The 20,465-nt window shown below is 35.9% G+C and overlaps 1 pseudogene; it reads left to right on the plus strand.

Moving 5' to 3' along the window:
* Positions 1 to 218: 218 nt before the first annotated feature.
* The window catches only part of LOC114037730, a 78,849-nt pseudogene continuing 58,602 nt past the window's right edge, over positions 219 to 20,465 (plus strand).

The raw sequence follows: 20,465 nt of genomic DNA on the forward strand, positions 1-20,465 counted from the left end.
TATCAATATGGATGTTGAAGTCCCCAGTATAATACAAAAGTTGAGAGTATACAGAAAAGCTAAGCCAAATACTGAAGTCATTAAGGAAGGAAGGAGAATGTCTTGAGGTTCATAGATATCAGGTACAAGAAAATGGATGGGGTGATGGATGTAGATCAAATAAATCTCAAAGAAGGAGAGGTTAAAAAGTGATGAAGGTAGAAAATCTGGAAGTGGCAATGAGGAAGAAGGAGTATCCCAACATCCCCATCATGTCCAGTAAATTCAAGGGTATGGGTGAGAAGTGCAAAGAGTACTGGAATGGATAGCCAGAAATTCAATGTTATCAGGAAAGAGCTAGGTCTCACTGAGTACTAAAAGATGGAAGGAATGAAAAAAGAAAAAGTTTAAACTTTAAATTATGAAATAGGTATTCTAGAAAGCATAGTAAAATGTCCCACTCTGTAATACAATATTGGGGAGGTAGAGTTGAGGTGAATGATAGTGAGAAAGTAAGCAGTTGGAAATGGAGAATGGAGTTTATACAACAAATGGTGAAGTGTAATTATATTGCTAATTATTAAGGAATAAATTCAAGCACAATATCATTGGTTTGAAATGGATTAGTTGAGGTAGGTTTGTAATTAGACTATTCATTCAAATGTCCTCTTTTATAGTCCAGCCTCATGAAAATAGTTTGGATTTGTTCTATGAGGTCCTGTAAGCCTCACCTTACAAGAGACAGGGGCAAAAGGAGGCATGGCATAAAAGAGTTTGATAAGTAGGTAGAATGTGGTAATGTGAGGCTGAAAAAGCACATAGGTGGGAAGAGGAGGGTACTGCTGTGAGAGCATTGAAGGAGTTCCTGGGGTGAAAATAGATACCAAAGGCAAAGATCAGGGATGGGGCTAGTATAAGGTGTTGGCAAAGTCCCCTGAGCTACAGGAGAGGAGACATGGCAGTGGTCAAGTGGAATTGTTTTATTAGCAGGCAGATGACATGATGGCCATGAATGAATGACTGGATGGGATGTGTAATTGAGGTTTGACTAAGCCAACAAGATCAAATGAGCTAAGTGGGCTATTTTAATCAAGATAGCTGTGTCCTAGGGCAGGCTCTCCAAATGTGAGTAGATTAATTTCCCAGTGACTGGGGGTAGAGGGAACATGGATTCTGGAGATACAGAATATAAAAGTCCAGGTCCAGCCTAGAAGGTATTGATCCAGAAGCAGAGCAGCAGACTTAGAATTCAATTTGTTAAAGTTGTATGAAATTATATAAAACAAAATGAAAAGAAACAAAGAGAAAGAAAGTTATAAAAATTTATCCTTCATCCATTCTAAACTGCCAATTCATTCCAGGAACTTGAGTAAAATATAAGATTGGGAAGGTCCAGATTGTCTTTCCTAAGAAAGTAGATTAAGGTGAGAAAAGACCAATCCTTTAATGGCATGAATTCCACTGAAACACTAATATTTTCCTGTCACCATGTTGTTACAATTTGTCCTGCTCTATTTTACTAATAGAAATCCAGCTGTTGGCAGCATAGGAACCCTTCATAAATACATATTTGGGGGAAGGGGACTGTTGAAACAGAAGAGATAAAATGATGTCAGTGCCAAAGAGATAACAAAGCCAGACACCTGAGTAAAAAATATTGGCCCATGCTATGCAAACAGTAACATTTTTTAATATCCAAATTGGATAAGCCTTCAAGGGCTTAAGCTGGCTTTGATGCAGTAGTTATTACATAAGTGATACAACTGAGACTTTTAATTTTGTGTACTAGCAAAGCTCCAAGGAGGTGAATCACTGGCCAATCAATATGTGATACACTGACTTCAACAGAAGCTGAATTGCCAGTCAATTTCTCTGAGCAAAAAAAAAGAATCGTATAGTGGAGAAACCACCCCCAACACAACCTCTATTCCCCCAAAACCAACATAAAGAATTGTAAAATATGTATAACAGGAAGCTCAGTACTTAGCTTTCCTAATGGCAATCAATGCCCAAATCACATGATCATCATCATCATTATCATCAATAGCTACATGATAGCAATGGGATGTCATGAAAAGAATTAAAGGCTTCAAAACAGGAAGATCTGGATTCATAACCTGCCTCTGATGCTTACAACAACCTATGACTTATTTTTCAGATCATAAATCTGTTATAATCTGCATAGATAGAGGGAATTCCTCATTGGCTGGAAACCACAACTATTTTAAATATTTGTATAGCAGTGGTTTATATAGTCCTATAAAGTGTTTCATATCCAGCATTTCATTTGATCTTCACAATAATGTTGTATACTAGGTAAAGTAACACTATTATCCCCAAATTACAAGTGTAGAGGCCTAGAAAGACTAAGTGGCTTGCCCACTATTATACAATTTAACTGCAAACTCAGGTCTATCCTAATTCTCAAGCCAACTGAATTTCTACTATACTACACTGACTCTCCAAACTGAGCATTCTTAGATTGGAGTAGAGTTATCAGGCATTCTGAGGTGGACTTTACAATTATTTCCTTACATTTAGGTTTGCAAATTTAGCACTTATGAGGTTGTTAGGTACAGGTAGCTGGCATGATGGACAGAGCACTAGGGCTAAAGTCAGAAAGATCTAAGTTCCAATCTAGCCTCAGATACTTTCTAGTTGTGTGACATTTCATTTCTGGGCACGTCACTTAACCTCTCTGTACTTCAATTTCCTCAACTATAAAATGGGAATAATTATGGAACTAAACTACCACAGTTGTGAGAATCAAATGAGATGCTATTTGCAAAGTGCTTAACACAGAGCTTGGCACATAGTAGGTGCTTGTTAATGTGTTTTTTTCCCTTTCCATTTATTTCTTCCTAAGTGCTTGACTTCATGGAACTGCATTGAATTGGTTTAAATTTAATGTAACATTCTATCAACAAGTAAGTAGTGGTGCCTTCTGGTCACAGCCTGAGATCCAAATAATCAGTCTTTCCATAAGTATGGCTCACTGAGACAATATAACACTTTTAATAATTAATTATGTTATTTTATTTAAAAAGAAGAAGAAGAAAAAAAACTGCATTTGAACTGCCAAACGCAACTTGCAATACCAGCATAGCAGTTTGAATATAGTTCACAGAAACACAAAACTATACAATATCAGATTTGGAAGGGACCTCAGAGGTTATCTAACTTGGTAGGTACTCAAATACACAAAATCTGTAATCTCATCAATGAAAGCATTCCCTCCAATGATTTCAAATGCAACCATGCATTCTTCACCATCCTATATGTCTCTTGTTTATGTCCTCCCATCCATTAGTCATGGAGGGTAAAATTGATGTGATGGAGGCCTGCTTTCTTCACTTTCTTCTAACATCAAGAAGTTACTAGAGGAGCAGTTATTCCTCATTCTCACCATGTGACCAGATCATCTTGTTTTTGATCATATATATCTTGAGTTATATCATTTAATTTGGTTTTTCTTCATTATTATTTTTTTCATTGTGTTGTAGTTTGCTCCCATCCACCTAGGCAACCTTATCTCTCCTGGACTACATAATATATGGTGCTTGGTTATACAATTTTTGCTCAAAGATCTTAAGTAAAGGGGAAGCCATATCCTCCAAAAGCAGTCAATTCCACCTTTGGATAGTTTGCATTATCAGGGAGTTCTTCCTTACATTTCCCTAACTAAAATTTGCATCTTTGAAATTTGCATCTATTACTAGTAATTTTTTCCTTCTGGCAAAATATTCCCTTTTCACATTCTTAAAAATAATTATCATTCCCCTTAATCTTTCTCTTCTGCCATACTTTTCTTTCATCCAAACCTCATATGGTATGATTTCAAAGCACTTTACCATCTTTGTTTCTCTCCTTTGAACATGCTCCAGTTTATCACTGTCCTTCCTAAAACAGTGTTTCCATATCTCAACATAGTATTCCTGATATTATCTGATCAGAAAAGATGGTGCTGAATATTTGTGGGTTTCTTTTGTTTTGGTTTGTTTGGTTTATTGAGAAGGGGAGAAATCAAACTAAGCCTAATTGTCAGTTTATTAAGGAATATATACCAATTCAGATTAAAATCTGAAGAAATTAATGATCAAGTAAAATTTAATGCTTTTCTCCTTTATCTTTAATTGCTATCAGTCACTTGTTTCTTAATATAATGTTGATCCAGCATTCCCTCATCCCCTATACCTACTCCCCAGACTTATACAGAATGTTTCTTTCTAATTTGACCTAAAGGTTTACTTCAGAATAAGTCTCTAACTGGGGTTTATTCACAATTTTCTGGATGTTGGCCCATTGGCTCTCAAAAATCTTTTCTATCTTTTCACAGTTCTCAATTATGTGTTCTCTTATGAGAATCCTTTGATTGCTGTGAGCTTTCTTATTTAATCTACAGTGCTTAGCACTTGCACTACCTAACATCTCAGTTTTTGCTGGTCTCTGTTAGTACATGAAAGAAATAGATGAGTTGCAGAGAAAGTATTTCTCTCTAATTCCCCACTACTAGTTTTCTTTTCTCTCTACTCAAAGGCATAAGCAAGAGAAAAAAGACAGTTATTCATTTCCTGACCTGAGACTCTCCACACTTATTCCTCTCCAATCCTGTAAGATTTATCACCTCCCCTTGTCATTTCCTCCCTCCATTTATCTTTCTTCTTCACGTTTTGTTAAGGGAACCAATGCCAATATTCATAATTTCTTCCTCATTCAGTCCAAGACTTCACAAAAAATATCCAGAAGCATGAGAGAGATCCCTTCACCAAGAAAGCTAGGATGATGATTGATAAGCAAATCAGAAGTCTGTCGCACTTAAAACCTTTGATACCCCAATGACATTTGGTGCCTATGGAATACCTGGAATAGGAAGCCTGGAGTATGTAGATGAGGAAGGTGAGGAAGACAGTATTGAGTGCAGATTAACCAATTGAGTCAAAGTGAAGAGTTCATGCAATGAAAGTTAGGACTAAATAGGGCCTATACAAGAACATGAAAAGTGGTTGAGCCTGGTTTAGCATGAAATTCCTAATCAAGCACTAAGGCTGGAGATAGGAGTAATAGAAGATACCAAATACTGCAAAGGAATATTGAGATTCATTATGCATAAGGCATCCATCATATACAATGAAGTGATACAAGTATATAATATGTATGTAACAAGTGGCATAGCATCTAACTGACCAATCAGTAAGTATTTATTAAATGTGTACTATCTGCCAGGCATTGTGCTAAGTACATAAGCATTAAGTTAATTGAAATACAAACATAAATATATAACAAAAGTATAGTAGTTGGGGATGTAAATGTATCCCTTTCACACCTAGAGAAATCTAACAAAAATAAATAGTAAAAAAAGTAATTTTAGAATTTTAAATAAAATAAATAAATATTTTAGAAAGGTCAGACATGATAACTATCTTGTGATTACTTAATATGAATAGAACAGAGTATATATAACTTTTCAGCTGTCACCTTTAGGGCCTTAAAAACCTCATGAACAAATGCAGAAAAGCAGAAAATGCATATTTTACTGACTTCAACACAATAAAAATAATCCATAGACCATTAAAGAAAGAAATCAAACTTAAATGGAGGCTAAATAATTTAATCCTAAGGAATGGGTATAACAAAGAACAAATAGAAATATAGATGGTTTCAATCAAAGAAAATGATAGCAATGAGATGACATATCAAAAGCACTGTTGTTCCTCAGTCATTTTTCAGTGATGTACAATTTTTGATGACCCCATTTGGGGTTTTCTTGGCAAAGATACTGCAGTGATTTGCCCTTTCCTTCTTTAGCTCATTTTACATATGAGGAACTGAGGCAAACTGGGTTAAGTGACTTACCCAGGGTAACACAACTAGTAAGTGTCTGAGGTTTGATTTGAACTCAGGAAGATGAGTCTTTCTGGTTTCAACTCTATCCACCATGCCACCTAGCTGAATTTTGGATTTCAGCCAAAGCAATATTTAGGGAAAATTGTGTATTTCTCAACACTCACAACAACAATAAATCAATGAATTGAGCATGTAACAACAACTTCTCTTTTCTCCAAAAATAGAAAACCAACAAATTAAAAAAAACCCAGCAAAATACGAAACATGATCAAAGAGAAGACAACAAAAATCTGGGATTATCTGTGGATTTCTATTCTTCCATATTCTGCCTTGTGCTGGGAGAACATTGATGATATCCAAGTGTTAATTGTGACCATTACTATACTTTTGATCTTTAACAGAGTTGTTGTTGTTTTTTGTCTTTCATTTTCAAAGACAACTATGACATTAAGGAGGTGATGCCATGACATGCAAGTTAATTGGGTTTAAGTGAGGGAGGGCTGTGCAGTCATCAGCCTCACTTTCTCCTCCAGAGCCATCTGGGTTCAGTGGCAAGATATAGATCAGAACAACCTGATATGGCCCTAAATGAAGTGGAAGTTATTTATTTATTAATTAACAGAGTTAAATGAAGATGAATGTGCATTCAGAGAGTGGGGCATTTAGCATAAAAATGTTAACTGTAGAAGACTGAAGTAAAATTTTCAGGGAGGAGTGACATTAAGAAGCAGTGATCTGAACCATTTTAATGTCTTTTCATAGAATGTTAAGGTGAAAAAGGACCTTGTAAAGCCTCCTGGTTCAGAAACCTGCTCTAAAGGCAGTTCTAAGTGAATTACACCCCCTGTAGATTTAAATAATTATTTCTGGTATTGGATTGTTGTTATAGAGCATCTTTGCCATAATAAAATTTCAAAAGTCTTGAAGACTATCATCAAATCATCTCATATCCTTCTTTTCTCCACATTAACACTGCCAACTCCTTTGCCTTGTTCTACATGCTTCTATTTTCCATTTTTTTAAACATGTGCTGCTCATTAAATGAAAAAGGTCATTTTTTTTTTAACATCAGACCCATAACTTTATTAGTTTAGGAAACTCTTGGGGAGAAAGAAACTCCCTCTATCAATATGGATCAACACCAGCTGTGCAATTTATAGTTTTAATGGGCTTTCTGGAACAATGAGGGATTAAGCAGAGGTTGGATACCCTGTGGCCAAGTTTTCCTACTCCTTTTGTAAAACCCTAGCTAAGAATGTTTCTTTTTCTTTATTTTTTTTTAATGTGAAAACCTTTCTTGTGGACCATACAAAATGGGAGGGGGTGGATTTGGTTCACTTGCCTTAGTTTTCAGACCCTTTCATTAAGGCATTGAATCAACAAGCATGTGTTTAATTTTACTATGGGTCAGGCACAATGCAAAAATAAAACTGAGACAGTCTCTGCCCTTAAGAAACTTATAAACAGGCTAGGAAAAACAACATGTATAACCACAAAATAGATGTAAGGGAACAGAAGGGGAATGGTAAGAAACTAACATCTGGGGTCATCAAAAAGTCTTCATGGTGACCCTTAAGCTGGGTCTTGAATGAGAATGGGGGGGGGCAGTAAGTACACAAGCACAATATAAAGGAGTGCCATACTTAGTTTGGTTGGAGTGATATGTCTATCAGTAGAGGAATTTATGACAAACCTGACTTTTCTAGTCACATTACCAGCCTATGTCTGAGGCAGGACTTGAATCCAGGTCTTCTAGATTCCAAGGTTGGCTCTGTCTCCACCACACAACACTGCTTCTCCATGTCCCTCTCCAAACTAAATCTAAATTTCTAATGAGGGACTGATAGGTTTACATATTTAAAATGGAAAAAATTATAATAAGTAGGTTGGGGAGGGTATGGTTAGAGTAGGAAAGGCTTCACAGAGGAGATGGCACCTCAGATGAGTGGTGAATGAAGATAAAGATTCTAACGGGCAGAGAGATAAAAAGAATAGGCATTCAGAACAGCAAGGATGGCTTCTGGTCATGCACAGAACTTGGAATGATAAATTTACATAGATGAAAGGATATATTATACATACATATGTTTATGCATGTGTATGTATATATATACATATTTGTATGTGTGTGTCTATATGTGTGTGTGTGTGTGTGTGTGTCTGTGTATTATCTCACGAATGAGAGGGGTAACTGGATAAGGACAAAAACCACACTGGTGGATTTGCATATTTAATCATGTTAATTCTTCAGCTTAATACAATAACAATATATTCCAAGAGATGATGCATATATGCATATATGTATGAGCTTGCATTTGGGTTATTTATGAACTGCCATAAAAAACATGGCACATTGCTTATGCTCAAACATGCAAAGAGGGTCATTTCAAGCCCTTCTGAATAAAATATTATTTTCTAGTGGCATCATGGGTAGTTTCAAAAGAAGCCGTCATTTTCAATGATGCTCCCCTCTTCAGCCTTAAGCAAACTCCATCATCAACTTGTAAGCCTCAATCAGACTTAATGTTTAATCTAGGCAAGAAACTAAATGAAATGATTTAAGGAGCATAGATGTTTGCGTACCTGGGTAATGTTATAAGAACACCTTTCTAGAAGTAACCAGGATAATGGTAAGATTAGGAGATGGTGGCATGATGTAGAGAGATAAAGCACTGCACCATAATTGTGGCATTGTCATTAGCAAGTTGCTTGACCTTGGACAATTTCCTCCCACGTAAATGAGGCCAACTGCTTTATCCACTATGCTACCCACATTGCTCTTCATGTCCTCTGAACACTGAACCTTGAACTAATAAGGAACTAATAGATGAACATATTGAGAAGGGAGAAGACTCTAATAACTGAAATGGGAAGGGAAGGGAGGCTGAAATAGATCAGGAAAGACTTCATAGAGGAAATATTTGCAGACTTTAATTTGTGGGGAAAGTGTCAACCTGCATTAATACAGAGAGTTTCTTCACCTGGGAGTTTCTTAAATCAATGAAATAATAGATCCAATCTCCTATTATTATAAATGAAGGTATTAGATTAAGTCAATGGTTCTTAACCTGGGGTTGTAAACTGTTTTTTAAAAAAAATTTGATATAATTGTTTTCCTTTATCATCTTATGTTTTATTTTATGCATTTAAAAAGCATTCTGAGAAGAGAGACATAGGTTTCACTAGGGATTCAAGTCAAAGGGATCCATGACACAGAAAGGTTAAGAATTCAAGGAGGAAGTTCTCTCCCAGTTCTGGCATTCTGTGTTGGAAATTTTATGGTTCTATGAATCATTATATATAAAACTACCTGGCCATAGGAACATGACAACCTTCTCTGCCCCACCCTGAAGTAGTCAGTTTATGTGAGGACAGGTAATAGGATCAGTCTCAGACATACAAACCTTAGAAGCTATCTGGTTAAAATTCTTCATTTTACAGATGAGGAAACTGAGGTGCAGAGTGGCTAAGTTATTTGCCCAAGGTCACATAGGTGGTGAGTATGAGAGGTGGGATTTTAATTCAGGGACTTTAATTCAACAGTAAGCAATTTTTCCTCTCTCGTACATTGATCAAAAAAAGAATCTTCCTTTTCTAACATGATAGGGCAATTGTCTTCAAAATTAACCAGTATAAAATACCTTGGATAAAGTGGCTATTGAGCTTCTAAACCTCCCAGTGTGAACCCATGACACTAATCCATTTAACCTTCCCCTAAGGGAAGTCTCATTCAACAGAAATGGCCTTCCTTGGTTCTACATGAGTTTTAACACAATACAGCAGAGATAACAAGTCAAAATGAGGCAAGGGACACACAACCCTCAGGGACAATTCATCAGCCCAAATATTTTGCTGATATTCCAGATCAATGGCATTATGTGGCTGCTACTAAATGCTTTTCTAAGATAGACATCTTTTGTCCTTCACTCACATATATCTATTTGGTTCTTCTCTCCTTCCCCTTCCCCTTTGTCTCATCTTTTTGGTAATTCTCTTATATCCTGGGATATCTGCCACAGGCCTTAATTTAGTCATGTGATTCAGTGTTTTAAGGGCCTCTGTAGGCCTCACCTTTGTTTCCTCTCCTTCCTCTTCCCTTTAAAAGGATTGTAAATGCCTGATCTACAGCAATTTGTGTAGGGGAAAAGGTCCAAGTGACACAGCTGGAAACCAAAGAAAATAGCATTGCCTGTTATTGTAGAACCATATCCAGCTCAATATTTTAAAGGTGACATTTGTTCATGTGAAAGTTCCACATTTGAGAGAAGTCACAAAGGAAGCATTTAACTATCCCTTGAAAAACTGTTGAGTCTCAACTAAAAAGAAGTTATTACAGCAATTCACAGACATCATCTTGGAGAATCATTAAGAATCACATTGTGATGATTAAACATAAGTGAGATTACTTGTAAAAAATATAATGAATCTAATCTTTTCCACTTAAACCAACCAAACAGCATTTTTAAAGGCCTGATGTGTGCAAGTTAAAACAAAAGTAGTACCTGCCTTCAAATAGCTTGCATTCTACCTGGGGATGAGATAAAAGCACATTACATTTCCATAAATAAGTAATTACAAAGTAATTTGAGGACGGAGAAAATTATTCTCCCTTTGGATTAGCTTTCCTTCTCTCAACCCCAAGCCATCTATTTACAAGCTTGGGTAAAAATCATTGTTGATAGAAATGTTTTCTTAATATCATATAAGCACAGATAGACTAAAACAGGATAGAGCAAGCCACAACATAGCTCGCAGCTGTCAGAGGGGAATGTCTAGTGTCTCCTCACCCTATTTAGCCTTCCTTCCCTTGAAATAAGAAATGGGAGGAAAAGGGATCATATAGTAACTTTTTCCACCAAGCACTCAAGAGAATCCAGTGGGAAGAAGAAATGAGCCATGGATTAGAATTCATTCTCATCAATTACTGGCATTTCCTGGTTCCACCAGTTCTCTACTCCTCTGGTCTGGAGGACCAAGGAGTCAACACCTCCTTGATGTTCCTCATCTTTCTCTACTATGGTCAGCACCCCACATCTTTTCCTAGTCTATCTTTGACTATTCCTTAGGTATGGCAACAGGAGGGCCAGCATGCAATTACCAGTCTCCTATCAGGAAAAGCATGGACCCAGGCACAATCACACTAACACTCTTTCCAAGCCTCCTCAAGGATTTTCCTAGAAGTAAATTCTTTCAAGATCAAAAAAACCCTGGAAAGTTGGGGAACTCATGGTAGTATGTGTACAGGGTACCCTCAATCTACATGGTAAGATCTCAGGAGGGTCAATTCCCTGTAGGAATCTGAACTACAGATACAGTTAAAATTTAGGGAGTTAATGAATGGCTCTTTGGTTCTATTTATTGTAATGATTGTGTTTCTACTTAGCTCCCTAAACATTCTTTATTTAAATAAGGTCCTCTTCCTGTGACTCTATCTAAAGGGTGAAACTAAGCATGAGGATGACTAAATGTGAAGCTGGTTGTGGCAGGAGTCAGTCTCAATGAAGGAGTTTTCCAGAATCTATTTATAGTACTAGAGTGGCAGAGAGAAGAGAATTGTCAATATGGGCGGAAGCTGGCTTATGATGAAAAATGTTACCCACCTCCACAGAAAGAACTGATGGCATATGAATGGAGATTAAAACATACTTTTTTTTAACTTTCTTATTCTTGTTTTTTTTTTTGCCTGTGTTTTTTTTGCAATATAACTAATATGGAAATGTTTTTCATGAGTACACATGTATAATCTATATCAAATTGATTGCCTTTTCAAAAAGAGGTGAAGAGAGGGAAAGAATTTAGAACTTGAATTTAAAAAAAAAGAATGTTAAAAATTTTTGTTAGCATGGTAATTAAGAAAAAAATTAAATTTAAATTTAAATTTAAAAGAACACACACAGAGAAGCTGCCAAAGAGAAAATATAGTCCTAAAAAAGACCATAGGATTTAGAATGTGAATGAACCTTAGACATACATGGTGATCTAGTGACACTGGCCTCCTAACTATTCTTCAAACAAGACGTTCCACCTCCCAACTCCAGGTGTCCTCACTGGCTGTCCCCCATACCTGGAATGCTTTCCCTCCTCATCTTGTCTTCCTGGTTTCCTTCAAGTCTCAGCTAAAATCTCACTTTCTATAGAAATTGTTTCCCATTCCTTCTTAATTTTAATGCCTTCCTACTGTTGACGATTTCCAATTTAACCTGTATATAACTAGTTTGCACATAGTTGTTTGCATGTTGCCTCCCCGTTAAATGATGAGTTTCTTGAGAGTAAAGACTTGTTTGCCTTTCTTTGTTTTCCCCATCACAGTGCTTGGCATATAGTAGATGCTTAATGTTGATTGAATGACTTAGTCTATTTTCATTTGATAAATTAGGTAAATGAGTTCAAGAAAAGTTCAATTACCTTAGAGAGAGAAATTTCAGTAAAATCATTGGATAAAAAGCCCTTATAATCTAGAAGAGCCTGAAGAATAAGAATAAGTCAGGTCAAATTAATCTTATTTTCTTTTCTAACAGGGTTGTGAAACTGGTAGATCAGGGAAATGTCCTAAATAGAATTGATCTAGATTTTATCCATGTAATTGATAAAGTATGTAATGTTGTTTTTATGGAAAAGATTAAAAGATATGGGCTAAGTAACAGTATAACTTGATAGATATGAAATTGGTTGACTGGCCAGAACCAAAAAGCATCCCAGAATTGGTGCCAATGACATTCAACACTTTTGTCAATAACTTCAATAAAGGAATGGATAACATGTGTATTAAATTTGCAGATATCAGAAAACTAGGAGGGATGGCTAATACAGTAAATGAAAGATTAAGGGTTCCAAAAGGTTAGAACATTGAGTTACATCACATGAAATGAAATTTGTAGACACAAGCCTTACATTTGCTCAAAAAATCCACTTCAGAAGGACAAGATGGGGGATGTATTGCTAGACAGCAGTTCATCTGGAAAATTACTGGGTGTTCAATGAACTGAAAATACAATGGGATTGACAGTGCAATAGGGCAGCTAATAAAGTGGATACAAAGAACGTCAAGCTGCATTGAGAGATGCATATGGATGGTGAGTAAATGCAGGTGGTAAAGATAATCTTTTCTTTCTAGAAGATTAGAGGAAAGAAAGAGCTATGGGAATATAGCTTGAAAGAAGAGAGGAGGGAAGATTTTTTTTTTAGGTTAGTGGATCCCTGAAAATATTTCTTCAAAGAATGGAAGGAGTCAGCAGAGAAGAGGACATCAAAGATGAAATGAGAATGATCAGGGAAGCAAAGTCCAAGAGGAAAGGGGAGAAGTTTTTGTCAAGGATGCAAAGAATGATTTAATCTTGACAAGACTGGAACTGAGAAGAGAAGTGTTGGTGGAGACATGGAAAAGTTTGAGGTGTGGTTTACCCATTAACTGCTTCTACAAAATACAGGTTTAGTTGAAACAATTTCCTAAGAAATATGTAGGCATGAGGCAGAGCTGAGCAGAGAAAAGTCAACTCCTGAGATTCATAGATTGGATGCAATTTAACATCATAGCCAAGCAATATGATCAGCATGATGATGTATGGAGCATGCTTGTATTATTGTTCTTTTTGTTTGTTTGTTTTTGTTTGTTTTTTTTTTAAATTATAGGGCCTCACTTGTAATTTAAATTTTAGAGATGGAAGGGACCTTTGACCTCATTTAGCACAACCTCATTTTACAAATGGGGAAAATGATACACAAAGAAATGATGCAAACTTTGTAACTTCTCTTTTTTATCCATCAATACTTCCACTATTTTAAATCAGTTCTTCATCACCTTTTGCCTACAATATTAACCACCATAGCAGCCTTTCTTCCTCAAGCCTCTTCTCTCTCTAATCCATTCTTCACAGAGGCACTGAAATAATCTTTACCCTATATATAGCCATCCACATTACTTCTTTTATTCTAAAACCTTAGGTGATTCTCTATTACATTTAAAATAAAATATAAGTTCCTTGCCCTGGTACATAAGCCTCTCCATGAAGGGTGTACTATAGCCAACTTTAAAAAGCTTGTGATAACTGAATTTTTGTTTTTATTTTTTAGTGAGAGCACATATATAGTTGGTGACTGCTACAAATCAGAACACAATTTATTGTTTTTTTGATTATCTAAACATAAGAAAGTGTTAAAAATGCAGATTAAACTTAAAAGTGTGTGCATACATTCTTCCCCACACCCCACCCCTTAAACATTTGCAAACATTCTCCACTATTGCTCTATAAACATGGCTTGAATTCAGCAGGAGAAAAGTTGACGGCTCAGGGAATGAAGTCGTCACCAAACTAGAGTGATGGCAGGCTAACAACAACAACAATAACAATAATAACAATTAAATGGAGTTTATAAAGTGCTTAAAAGTTTGCAGTGCTTTACATACAATATTTCATTTGACTCTCATATTACCTTTGTACTCTACAGTGAGGCTCCAAATTAATCTTCCAGTAATTTCATATTTTCCCCCTTCATGTACCCTATGTTCCATCCAAATAGTCCCACTATCTTTTCCCTAAACAAGACCTATCATCTCCCCACACACACACCTTTTGTGCATTTGCACAGACTAATCCTCATTCTTGGAATGTATTCTTTCTCCACCTTTATTTGTTAAACCCTTTCTCATTCTTTCTTAATCTTTGTATCTCAGTGCTCAGCACAAAGCCTTGAGTATAAGGAGGTACTTAATAAGTGTGTGAGCATCCAAGGCAGCACAGATAGTTATTGGCACAGCCAGGCTTAGAACCCCAGAGTCCTGGTTCCTATTTCACAGCTCTTGTATGGCTCTGCTTTCTTGTGTAAATTTCTAGATGCATGTAGTCTCTCTCTAGGGGCACAGTCTCACATTTTGTACATTTGTGACATAGCCCAAGTAATAAGAGAAATAAATCTCTCTCTCAAAAAAAAATGTCTTGAAATTTGAGAGCTGATTTACAGGATATCATAGGATTGACTCTATTTGGATAGTAATCTGATCCATATTCTCCTGAAATAAAATAAACTAGAAAAAGTCAAGTGATAATTCCTTTGCCTGAAGGAGTTCCTGCTTGCTCATAATGGAAATAAAATGCCATGATTTTATATGATTGTTGATGTTCTCCATAAGCAAGCACATAATATGGTACTTTACTTACTAGCAGTAAACATTACTTTAATTTTAATGTCGAAGTATTCATATACAAATAATATTGTGGGGCTGTTAAGAAACACCTGGACAAGAAAACAACCAACTAGACTTGACTCTCCAGATGAGACAATACTCCTAGTAACCTGCAAATAGAAATACAAGTCATTATACATTGGGAGTAGACTATGAGCCAGGTGTGCAGAATCTGTCTTTTATGGACATGACCAAGTGCCAATTCTAACAATGTGGTACAGCTATGAGACAGCTGGATGAAAAGATTGTACACAGCAGCTTAAATCAGGAATGAGTGGGACAGGTGGTGAGGATGAAAAACAAATACACATACGCATACACACACACACACACACACACACACACACACTCACCTTTTCCCTATGCTTCACTCAAAACCTAAGTGGAATGTGTTACTAACTTTATAGGCAGCAGTTACAGTTATAAATTAGAAGGTTTGAGCTATGTGAAGGAAGAAACTAAAGGAGCCTGGGTCCTTTCTCAAGAGACAAAGTGTCACAGTGGAAAAAAATGTCATTGAAGATAAAGTTTGCCCCTATCACTCACTACCTATGGGACCTTGGTCAAATCTGTTAATTTTTCTGAGCTTCATCTGCTCATCTAGAAAATGAAGGGTATTCTGGATTAGCCCTAACGCAGGACAGCACAATGATTCATACTTGGGGTTAGGATAAAATGAAACAATAGTGTACCATAATATACAAATTTAAAAAAATCATGAGTGACACAGGTTACAAAGGACATAATTCCTAATGTTAAAAAATGCTAACTTAAATACAATGGCTATTCACCACTACAACTGGTCATGCTTGGTGAGGAAGGTATTCAATAACAAAGTAGTGAGATTTCTTGCTAAAACATTAGTTTCCCCTAAGGCTTGCCCTTTTTTTGCCTCAGGTATCAAGGAAGCCAAACCAAAGTGAGCCTAAAAATAGTCTCCCCGTTCCCTTAAAAGAAAGCCAATCCAACCTCTAAAAAACCCAGGTACCATTTCTACCACAAGAGGTTAAACCTGTGAGCATTAAGGTGTTTTTCAACTTTAAATCTAAGGTTCTATGATCTCACCATTTGCTGTGTTATACTAAAACTTCCACAGCAGGGAATTATTGAGAAAAATTCCCAAGTGATATTTCACAGGCTGGAGAAGGCTCTTCCAGGTGGTCTCTCAATTAGTAGGTCTCTTTCTCAAAGTTCCAGTCAGGACAAACTTCCAATTGGGTGCAATTGCAATGTCAAAAGAGAGGAAATAGAGGTCCAACAGACTATTTCTCAGTCTTCCTAGGATATGAAGGACTAATGAATATGAATAAATTTTAAACAATTTGGGGGTATCACTTAAATCACTTCCTCATATGTCAGACATTGTTCAGAAATTATCCCTCAATATTATATATACTCAAGTTACAAATATCCCTTAAAAAAAGGCAGCAGTGCTCCACATCTGGGTGAATGCCAGAATTAGAGAAACTCCTCTTCTTTCCCAGCTGACACCATTTTGGATTTATTTTTACATGGATAAGGTTACACTTCTTTGGGAATTTTTTTGGACATTTTTTCTCTTGTTTTATTTTGCAATTCTATCCAACTTTAAATATTTTGCCATTTATACGGCTACAGCCTGATCTGTCAGTAAGAGAAAAGTTAAATTTAGATGATACAAAGAAATTTCTATGGAGCTGGTTCGGGCTGGGTGAAATAAATTATCATTCTCTTCTGAAATAACTACATTGAACCTTAATCCATTCAAATACAGAGTTGAGTGGAAAATTAGTTACAAGGGCTTGAAATAAAAAAAAACCTTATATATCAACCATTTTTGTTAAAAACTGAGTCTCCTAGCATAACTTGACTATCACCCATAGCTTATTCAAGTCCAACTTTGCATTGGGGTACAATTTTCCCATGGTTTCTGATGGAAACTGCCCTTGAATTTTGCTAAGGCACTGTACTCAAACTCTGAAGACTTCTGACCAATAGATAATATTCTTAGGTCAATGTCCAGTCTCTTTGGGGACTTTCTTTCATATCTGTGACAAGAGGTTCCAGCAACATTGAGATGCTACAGGACTTATCCAAGGTCACACAGTGAATAAAGAATCCATAACAAAGAGAGCATTAACCTTGTCTACAGTACAACAGCAAAATGATATTTGGGAGTACCTTCTCCAAAATCCCCAAATAAAGTCTAATGGGAATTACCATAGCACATAGTTACAGCATCAAACCAAAGACACCTGTCAGAAAAGAAACTAGATTTCACAGTCATCTTTACCAATGGTTTCTGAAGTATGAAAATCATTGATCTATCTGTGAAAGCAGTGAACAGGAATCCATTAAGAAAGTGAAAATATGACATAAGTATGAAAATCAATGCAGTTGAGGGAAAAGGGACTAAAAGGGACTGAGGAATTGCAGATATCTCTCAAATAGGGGGAGAACAGTGAAGATTGATCTATGGAAAAATACAACCAAGATGAGAAATAAAAAAGCATGCTGTCTGTGTGACAAAGGAGAAGAAATTTATTTAATTGGTATACAGAATGGCTGGAGGGAAAAGCTTCTGTTATTTCAATTCTAATCCTGAAACAGAGAGCTATTCAGTTATAAGATGGAAAAAACCCTACTCTATAAATAAATAAAAAGTTCATGTATTTTAACTCATATTATAATAAACATATTTTCCCCTTCCTGAGTCTGACCTATTTTCATGCATGGCAATTCACTGTCTCCCAAAGAAGATTCTATTGAAAAAGGATAATTAATGTACCTTTAAGCAACAGAAGCAAAATGATTGTCTTTTTCATATTGGATTCTTTAATATATTTGTATATAGTAGAACTCATAATATATGTTTCCTTATGATTTAGAAGCAAAGGACTTAGTTTCACTTATGTCCATAGTTGCAAAAACTCAACAATATGGCCACAATGACAATAAACAAGCTGCATGAATACAACATCCCATTTACTGAGAAATTATTCTTTTAGAAACATTGATCATCAGTAATATAGGAATAAACATAGAAGTAAATAAAATATTTCTAAGTAGGTTGGAAAGGAGTTATCACAAAGCACATGTGCACCATCCTTGAGCTTTCACCCAGATAATTATGGGTTAAAAATTATGAGTTGGAAAGAGGCCAGAGTTTAGAAGCCATTACAATACACTGAAAAATGTTAATTGATACTTGTAACCCCACCACTGATATGAGTGCTATCAATAGGAGTACTAGCTAAAATGTCCATAGACCACAGAAGTTCAATCTTAACTCACCAGGCAGGGGAAAAGTCCAAAACCTGATTCCCTTGTTACTGAGTTTTCTATATTTTGATTTCTTAGTGCTAATTCTTGAGCTCATTCTTTGAAGAATTTTTGTAAGAACTCACTTGTAATGTTGGTGAAGTTTTAGAAAGATGGACACAATACACTGTTGTTGGAGCTGTGAATTAGTCCAACTGTTTCAGAAAGCAATTTGGAATTTTGCTAAAAAGTGACCAAAATATCCTTACTCAGAGATCTCCCCGTCAAGCATATATCCTAAGGAGCTCAAAGCTCAAAAGAAACATCCCATATATGTTAAAATATTTATAAAATCTTTTTATAGCAAGACCAAACAAAACTGAGAACACCAACAAAAAAATGAAACTGAACATTGTACAAAGTTAATTAATGATTAAACCTGGTCCAATAGAAAAGATAAGAAAATATAGAAAAAGAAGGTATGGCATAAATTGAGTGCTATAGGTACAAAGCAATGCATAAACTATCAGATTTGATTAATGTTTTGGTTAATTTTACTGTATTTCTTTTTTTTCCTCTCATTTTTAATTCTTTGTTATAAAGAATGGTTCTCTGGGTAAGGTATAAATAGGGGTATAGATGTGTGTATAGATAGTTTTATATTGTGTGTGTATATATATGTATGTATGTATATATGCATGTGTATAGCTACATATAGATATAGATATAGATATATACATGTATATAAGATACAAACATCTATAAACCTCAGATGTGGCATCGATGCTTCCCTAACAGATGTATCTATCAGGTTTTAACTATGGCCTCTAGTATAATGAGATCCTAGGATGTGACAATGTCACACTCTAAGATCTCTAAGCATCTTCATTACAAGTCAGTCATAGTTTTACTCCTGCAGGTCTGCAACATCCATCCACAAGTCTGCAATTAAATCACTGTTTAATTTAACTGCAATTCTGAAAGTCTCTTCAAAATTGGTCCATTGTAGTAGCTTCATGGAGACACAGAGTTGAAAGAGACTTCTTTGGCCCTCTAAGTCAACTTACACCTTTAAAAATAATCATATATATATATATTTATACATATATACACACACACATACGTGTATGTATATACATATTATATATAATTATATATATATAATATAGTATACATACATATATATATACATACACACAAACACGCACACATATATTCTGCCTGAGAAACTCAAACGAAGGGAATCATTTGCTTCCTGAGGCGGCACATTCTCCTTCTAGGTTATTACAATTTTTTTTTAAACTTCAAGACTAATTTGTGTCTTTGCAACTTCTACCCACTGTTCTTATTCCTATGCTCTGGTGTCAAACAAAACAAGTCTAATGCCTCCTTCATGTGGAAGTTCTTAAAATACTTAAAGACTGAGTCTTCTTCAGTTTAAACACTCCTAGATTCTTCAATTGATACTCATATGGAGAGACTTCCATGACCTTCATTATCCTGGTCTCCCTTCTCTGGAAGTTTTTCAGTTTAATCAATGTCTTTCCTAACTTGTGGTGTCTAGAATTGGGCCTAGTAACCCAGATTGTTTTGATTTATTCCAAGCTAGAGAGATTGACTTACTGTTTTGAATCATTAAGGTAGTGTACTGGTGCTATGGCTGAGCCCTGCCCCCGGTAAAATTGAGAAATTGTCTGTTGCCATTGTTGCCTATAGATGTTGCCAATGATGCCTATAAGTTCTAAGCCCAAATTCCCAGGTATCTAGTAAGTAGTTCTCCTGAAGTATCAATGACATCACTCATTATAGGGTATCTTTCTTTCTTTCTTTCTTTTTTTTTCTTTCTTTCAGCAAGGCAATTGTGGTTAAATGACTTGCCCAGGGTCACGCAGCAAGTTAGTGTTAAGTGCCTGAGACCAGATTTGAACTCAGGTCTGCCTGACTCCAAGGCTGGTTCTTTATTTACTGTGTCACCTAACTGCCCCAAACATTTTTTTGGGGAGTCAGTGAGGTTAAGTGATTCACCCAGAGTCACATAGCTAGTAAGTGTCTGATGTCAGAGTTGAACTTGGGTCCTCCTGACTCCAGGGCCAGTGCTCTATCCACTGAACCACCTAGCTTCCCCATAGGGTATGTTTCAACAAGTTTAGTATTACCAGAACATTTCGACATGGTTACTATGAATTTCATGGGAAGAAATTTAAAAGTTTATGCAAGAGTG

This window comes from Vombatus ursinus, unplaced genomic scaffold, assembly GCF_900497805.2.
Source record: "Vombatus ursinus unplaced genomic scaffold, bare-nosed wombat genome assembly UNPS02010548.1, whole genome shotgun sequence".
Classification (NCBI taxonomy): domain Eukaryota; kingdom Metazoa; phylum Chordata; class Mammalia; order Diprotodontia; family Vombatidae; genus Vombatus; species Vombatus ursinus.